Raw genomic sequence first — 6,354 nt, 5'->3', positions numbered from 1 at the left:
CACACACACACACACACAATTGTGCCTATTTATAGCATGAACATTGATGTTAAAGGCACTCAGTCTAAACCTATAATTTCAACTAATCATAATATGCATTGGTCATAGAAATTCGACATGTAAAAAAACAAAGGTAGGTGGACAACCTCAGCCTTTTTTAAGATGTAGAGGTAAACAAGGCACTGCAAGCTTTCCATTTAAATGAATGCAGAAAGATACCAACCAGCTAGTGTCAGAAAATGTTAGTTCAACAGCTCTAGCCACCACAGCTCTGTCGGTCTTTTCAAGGCCCACTTGTCTTAAGAAAATATAATGGGGAGAAATCCATATTTAGATTTGTGTGTGTATCACGTTGGTGTTTGCACACTGCTGCTAGCAGCAGGCATTGCCTGTGCACACACAATCACAAAAAGCACATTCATGAAGCCTCAAGTATTCTCATGCATCATGCAATTTTTTTTTAAATATTTTCCCATGCATCAGCAAACATTCTATCCATGCAACCACTTTAAAGACAATATGGAGAACGGTTTGAAAGGCTGTGTCTGTTGACTCAAAGAAAACTGTGCTTTTCATGGCATGGTTGTGCTTCAGGCAGCAAGGTTGCGGAAGTCCAGAACATCACATGATAAAGGCAGTGTGACTATATAACAGTCCCTCTATGGCTCAAAATCTCCTTGTTATTCGATTGTAGGGTTTGAAAGATGCTTCTGGTTGATTGCCTTTTGATTTCCAGTATCCATCATTACACTCCCATTACACACAGATGGGAAAACCCAAAGGGTCAGATGTATTATAATGTGTGGCTCATTCATGATATAATCATGCCATCAGTATAATTTATTGCTAAAAGAAACAACAATTGTAGCCTATTTTGTTTATATGAACTGTAGGCCTTATCATGTTTTTTCTGTCCATTTATCTGTCTATTTTCACATCTCATTAGCCTAAATTGTTAAACATAAATACGAACCTTAATATTTTTATAGACAGATCCTTTTGAAATGTTGAAATGATGATTGGGTTGTTTATTGCACTTTTCCAGATTATATATATCAGGTAATACAAATTGGCTATCTTTACATTTTACGTCATATATACTATTTATATTAGAAAACAAGAGGCTAGTCAAGGCCGACAGTGGGTTAGAAGAAACAAGGAGTTATGTAACAGACTGCAATAATCATTTGTAATCCCGCTGTCTTCGGACCAACCGTACAATAACATTTCAACAGTTTTTTATATAGGAGGTACCCATGCTATAAAAGTCCATTACGGTTGCATATATTAGGTTAATTTCTCAAACAATTCTAGACTATGAGTTTATAATCCTCCACTCTAATATTAGTTTATTTGATTAACATTGTTTTATTTAATTGCCAAAGTAACAAGCTTTCTGCCGCGCTACATTATGGGTAAACGGAAATGGTCACGTGACGGGACGGAGGGGTTGTTGGCGCTCCGTCAAACCGCTGCTTTCAGTGTATGTCTTTCTTTATAGGTCAATGTGCGTCGATAGCGTGGTAAAATTGTAAAAATGTAACTATTTTGATCTTCGTCAAACATATGTTTTCTTCCTAATGTAACACAAAACAACATTTACACATTGTAGTGACAGGATACCCACTGAATAAATGGAAGGCTTGCTAGCTAACTGGTCATAATTATCGTAATTGAATTTCTGCTCATTTGTATTTTGCAGTGACAGTGAATGTCCAGGACCCGCATATACGTTTAATTTCGTTAAACACAGGGGTTCAAATCACTTTTCCATCCGGTGACCTGTGTGGAGGTGCCTTTTACCCAGGACAGCAACTATTTTGTGGACAGCCTAGTTTGAAAAAACAACTACAAACAACGGATTCTGAATTACGAGGTTAGTAAAAAAAAAATGTGTTGGTGGTGTAAACAGTTAAAGTTGATGCCACAAGTGCTTTCTGAGTTACCCAACAGTTTTATTTTATTTCTGTAGTCCCCCAACAATGATTCTGTTCAACAAAGGGCTTCCCAGACTAACTTCAGTGCCAGATAATCACAATTCACAAAGCAGAAAACGTATACAAGTCAGCTCTCGCCTAAAATGTATCATTAGCTGAGTGATGCTAGGCAGCGCTTAACTACTGTTAATGCAATTATTACTCTAGCCACTAGGTGGTAGCAGAGGGCTTCATTTAAACTGCCTCTGTCGCTGTACCAATCAATCAAACCAATTCACTGGGTTTGGACAGATATATATTTGGTAGGCTTTGAAATATAAGTATCTTATAATTTCATTAAAAAAAAAAAAAATTAACGTAACTGCATAACTTTTGGTAAAGGTGATCTATTTAGGCCATTCAGCAGCCAATAAGTCCCTGATAGTTATTCCTTTGTTCATTAATGTGTTTTTTATAAACTCTGCATTGTTCTTCTTGAAAAATGCCTCAATGTCTCAAAGAGACAGAGAGACGTAACCTGAAATGTGTAAAGTTTTTTTCCTTAATGCTTGCCGTTTTAAAATCATCTTCAACTCGTGGAGCAAAAACTGGGGCAATTCAAAAATGACACAAGCCTCCTAGAAACGACATCACACACACATACACTTACACATGCTGCAATTTGATTGTTTATGTACTTGCAGTGCCTTATCGGTTTACCATACATTTCCTAGGTGGTAATATATCATTGAAATCATTAGCTTTTGAGTTATCCACGAAATAGACCCTTAACCCATGAGATCTCTCAGCAATGGAACCAGAATCAATTAATTCAGATTATATGCGTACAATATACATATATTTATTCAGCTTGAAGCCATGGATTATTTCCAGACTCAAAAACAATAAAAATGCAAGCAAAATGACGAACTCTCAAAAGGTAAATCGCCATAATAATTTATCTCGGGATATTTGATTATATCCCAACCGGTCGATTGCACTGTTCCGAAGCGGAGCACCCCATTCTGTCAACCACATAACTCTAGCTATCCTTATATACATTATGCAACAACAAAACACAGAAACGCTACTCAGAAATCATTGCAGCCATTTGAGTCATGTGTGTCCCCAGGCCATTCTCTACCACAGAAGACTTTGTGTGCTGTGATTAACATTAAACGACCACCAAGGGAGATGATTCGGATGTTCAGATGTAATTTACGTACTCATTCCTCAGCGTTGTAGTGTTTCCACCTCGCTTCAACCCACTGTGTCCCCGGACTATGGGAACGCTCCGACCTCTCTGACATGACTCTGAGTGTTTTGGATGTAGCCTGGAGCGATGACTCTGGAGTTTTATAGTTGACCGGATGACTACGTTTGCAGCAAATCAAACTAACAAAGATGTATGACCTAAGGGTTTGGCCTATCAGGGCGACTGCGAGTGGGAGGGCAGACATGCCAACTCTAAAGGGGACTTATTATACCACCAGGTGTGACTGTGATTAGCCATTAGCAGATTTTCAAAATGGCTAGTAATGGCTAATCACACTCACCTGGTGGTATAATATTTCACCTTTAAGAGGGCCGTGACTCGGTCAATGTGTTGTGTATGAGTACTACTTCATACACAATGGTGACCTTATAAAATAACTCATGTCAAGGCAATAAACAAACTGAAAGCAGCACACAACATTTTATTCACAAAACTCCAGTATCAACAACACAGGTGTGCGACTGAAAACTATGTATTCAGTATGGGCACGTTTTCTGGTAGACATGATTTAGATACGTGAAATCTAAAACGAGTTTCCCGCTAGGGCTAATCATGTTTGTATGCTATGAGCATACTTAGCTTTAATTGGTAGAAGCTATGCATACCATTAGCCACTCGTATATAATCAGCGATGTAAGACGGATATGGTAATCCTACACTTAAACATCAGTGCCAATTAGCTTTGTTATTGTTCTGTGTTCACATTAGAGATCCTAATGCCCAATTCCGATTTATATTCACAACCTGACTGTTGACACCAGTGTAGCATTGGAGATCAGGGATCAGAATTATATAGGATCTTGAAATACATTTGAATGTGGCCCAAATTGATAAAATGTTAATATAAACGGCACATGCACAATGGGAAAATCTGGATAAAAAATGCCATTATTTCTTTATTTAATACATCCAAACGACCCCTTAAAACATATTAGCTGATCTTACTACAGCCATGACCATATAGCTGTGACCTAGGCGAACCTGGGCTTATTGCATTTCTAGAGGGTTACGCATCACATCACAAATAAAATTGTGTCCATTGCCATGCGAGTGTGTGTATGCGTGCGTGCGTGCGTGGGTGCGTGTGTGTGTGTGCGTCATGAAATTCATTTCTCAGTTGTGAAAGTGGGTCCAAGAGAGAGAACAGGCGTATTTGAAACTGACAGGATTTATTTCCCCTTCACTGTAGGAAAACCACTCGACAGAACAGAACAGATTTTCCACATCGCAGGTAAAACAAACCCAAACCCTCTTCTTTTTCTAACGCATCCAAAAGTGTTTAATTTCCTCCACACATTTACAATTCTCACACTTCCTCCACGTCAACCCCGTATGGTGTGCATAATCAGGGTTTAATTGGCTCGGTAGATATAATACTGGAATCGTGATTCTCAAGCATGCACAGTCCTTAGATTTCTTACCTGAAATTATAAAGGGGAAAGAGCATGCCATCACGGCATATTTACCATCTTTCAGGTCTCCTGCAAAACGACACAATAAATACACCATCCGCAAACTTTTCAACTGTGCCTCGATCAACCCCATACTCAGTTTTAGGGAATATATGTGAATGTGTGATGCATACAAAATACATAAACCACTGTCAATATAACACTGGATGTCTATGTGCATTACTTCTGTTCATATACACAGACACAATCAAAGCTACATATGCTGATTGAACAGTGAGATGATAAAAACCGACACATATTCCCGCATGCATGCACAACACACCATCACAAGCTAGTGCAGACTATAAACCATTTGGGGATTGTTCTGGTGAGTATTATTGATCCATTGTACAGCCGGTACAGAACCACCAGCAACTTGTGACAGACCACATTCACAGCGGGACTGGAGAGCTTGAATCGGTTTAACAAGGTAGTCCGGGTTTCAAATTTAAAGTTAAACATAGTCAATTCACCCTACTCATGTTTCTGTAAGTCTCACTGTCTCTCTTTGAAAGCAACGCCTTAGCAATGGATGCCCAACAGGATGCCCATTAACCAAATAGCTATGATTTTGTTTTCTTTTTGTATTATAACTCATGGGATGATTCAACCAGAAAACTAAACTGGGTACCCCCAGCCCAATCTGCTGGCGATTCAAATTCGCCCTGCAGGAGGGTCTGGAGAAAAGCAACACATTTATTTTTGCTTCGGATGTGTTTGTGGGGAGCCAAGCTGGCTATTCCCCCTTGCGCGCTATTGGCTGGTTTAACACAATGACGATAGGGAAGCGACGGCAAGCAGCTAATTGCGTACAGAGTTGTTTGAACTAGGCCCGTTGATCACGCCTCTTGTGCTTAAGAAAATGACAGCAGCTTAACCTGACCAAACTCAATCTAAGATTGAGCTTGGTCTGGCAATAGCCAGGCTACCAGAAATCTGCTTTTGCCCTACTTTCGTCAGCGGTCACCTGGCGAGTCTGCACAAGTTTGTCTCTGTGGAGAAAACCCAGCTCTTGGGGTTTATTTTTCGATGGCTCTTATTTTCTCAGAAAAACAGCATTTTGTCACAAACCAGCATAACTTTAACTTTGTTTTTCGAAGTAGAAAATTGTATCTAGGCTGATATGCTCTTCTCTCGAAAAAAAACCCTCATAATTCATAGAGGGTGTTCTGGCTTACGTTTGTGTAGGAACTCCCATTCAAACTGTAAGAACTTAAAGTGAAACCGGGTCTAATTAAGGGTGCATAATTGATCTACCGAAAGAGACAACCGAGTAATCAAACAAAGCGACATCTGGCATCACAGACAAGAGAATTTTAATTGGATGAAGTGACGGATTGCTTCCTCTTTACATCCACTACTTAACTCTCCCCTACTTAAAGTTGGTTGAAGGTATAGGAAATGGACTGGTCACACTATAAGTCCTTAAAGTGTGTCTCCTCCATCAACTCCTTTATGCTTTCTCTCCCATTCTTGATTTATTCTACCCCCTTTCTACTGAGCAAAGTATTAAGTTGTGTGAATTTATTTCAGTTTATTTCAGTTTTCTTTTATTCTAGAACTTATTCTGCTTGGCAACCTCCATCCCCCCCTTGATCTGTCTCCAGTGGGGTGGAACAGAGGGCCTTTACCATGAAGATGAATGATCACTACTAACTGCAGCGGCTGACTGCTCACATCTGTCACTCAACTTTTATTTAGAAAGACACAT

General features: G+C 39.3%; 1 long non-coding RNA gene across 1 annotated transcript; it reads left to right on the top strand.

Moving 5' to 3' along the window:
- Positions 1 to 1,456: 1,456 nt before the first annotated feature.
- Positions 1,457 to 4,453, top strand: LOC115536981 (uncharacterized). Its single transcript, XR_003974759.1, has 3 exons — positions 1,457 to 1,539; positions 1,703 to 1,876; positions 4,382 to 4,453. It is a non-coding gene; the product is annotated as an uncharacterized LOC115536981 (long non-coding RNA).
- The last annotated feature ends 1,901 nt before the right edge of the window (positions 4,454 to 6,354 follow it).

Source organism: Gadus morhua, chromosome 23 (genome assembly GCF_902167405.1).
Source record: "Gadus morhua chromosome 23, gadMor3.0, whole genome shotgun sequence".
In the NCBI taxonomy this organism is placed as follows: Eukaryota; Metazoa; Chordata; class Actinopteri; order Gadiformes; family Gadidae; genus Gadus; species Gadus morhua.
Note: the sequence above shows the minus strand (reverse complement) of the source record. Positions and strands in the feature narration are given on the sequence as shown.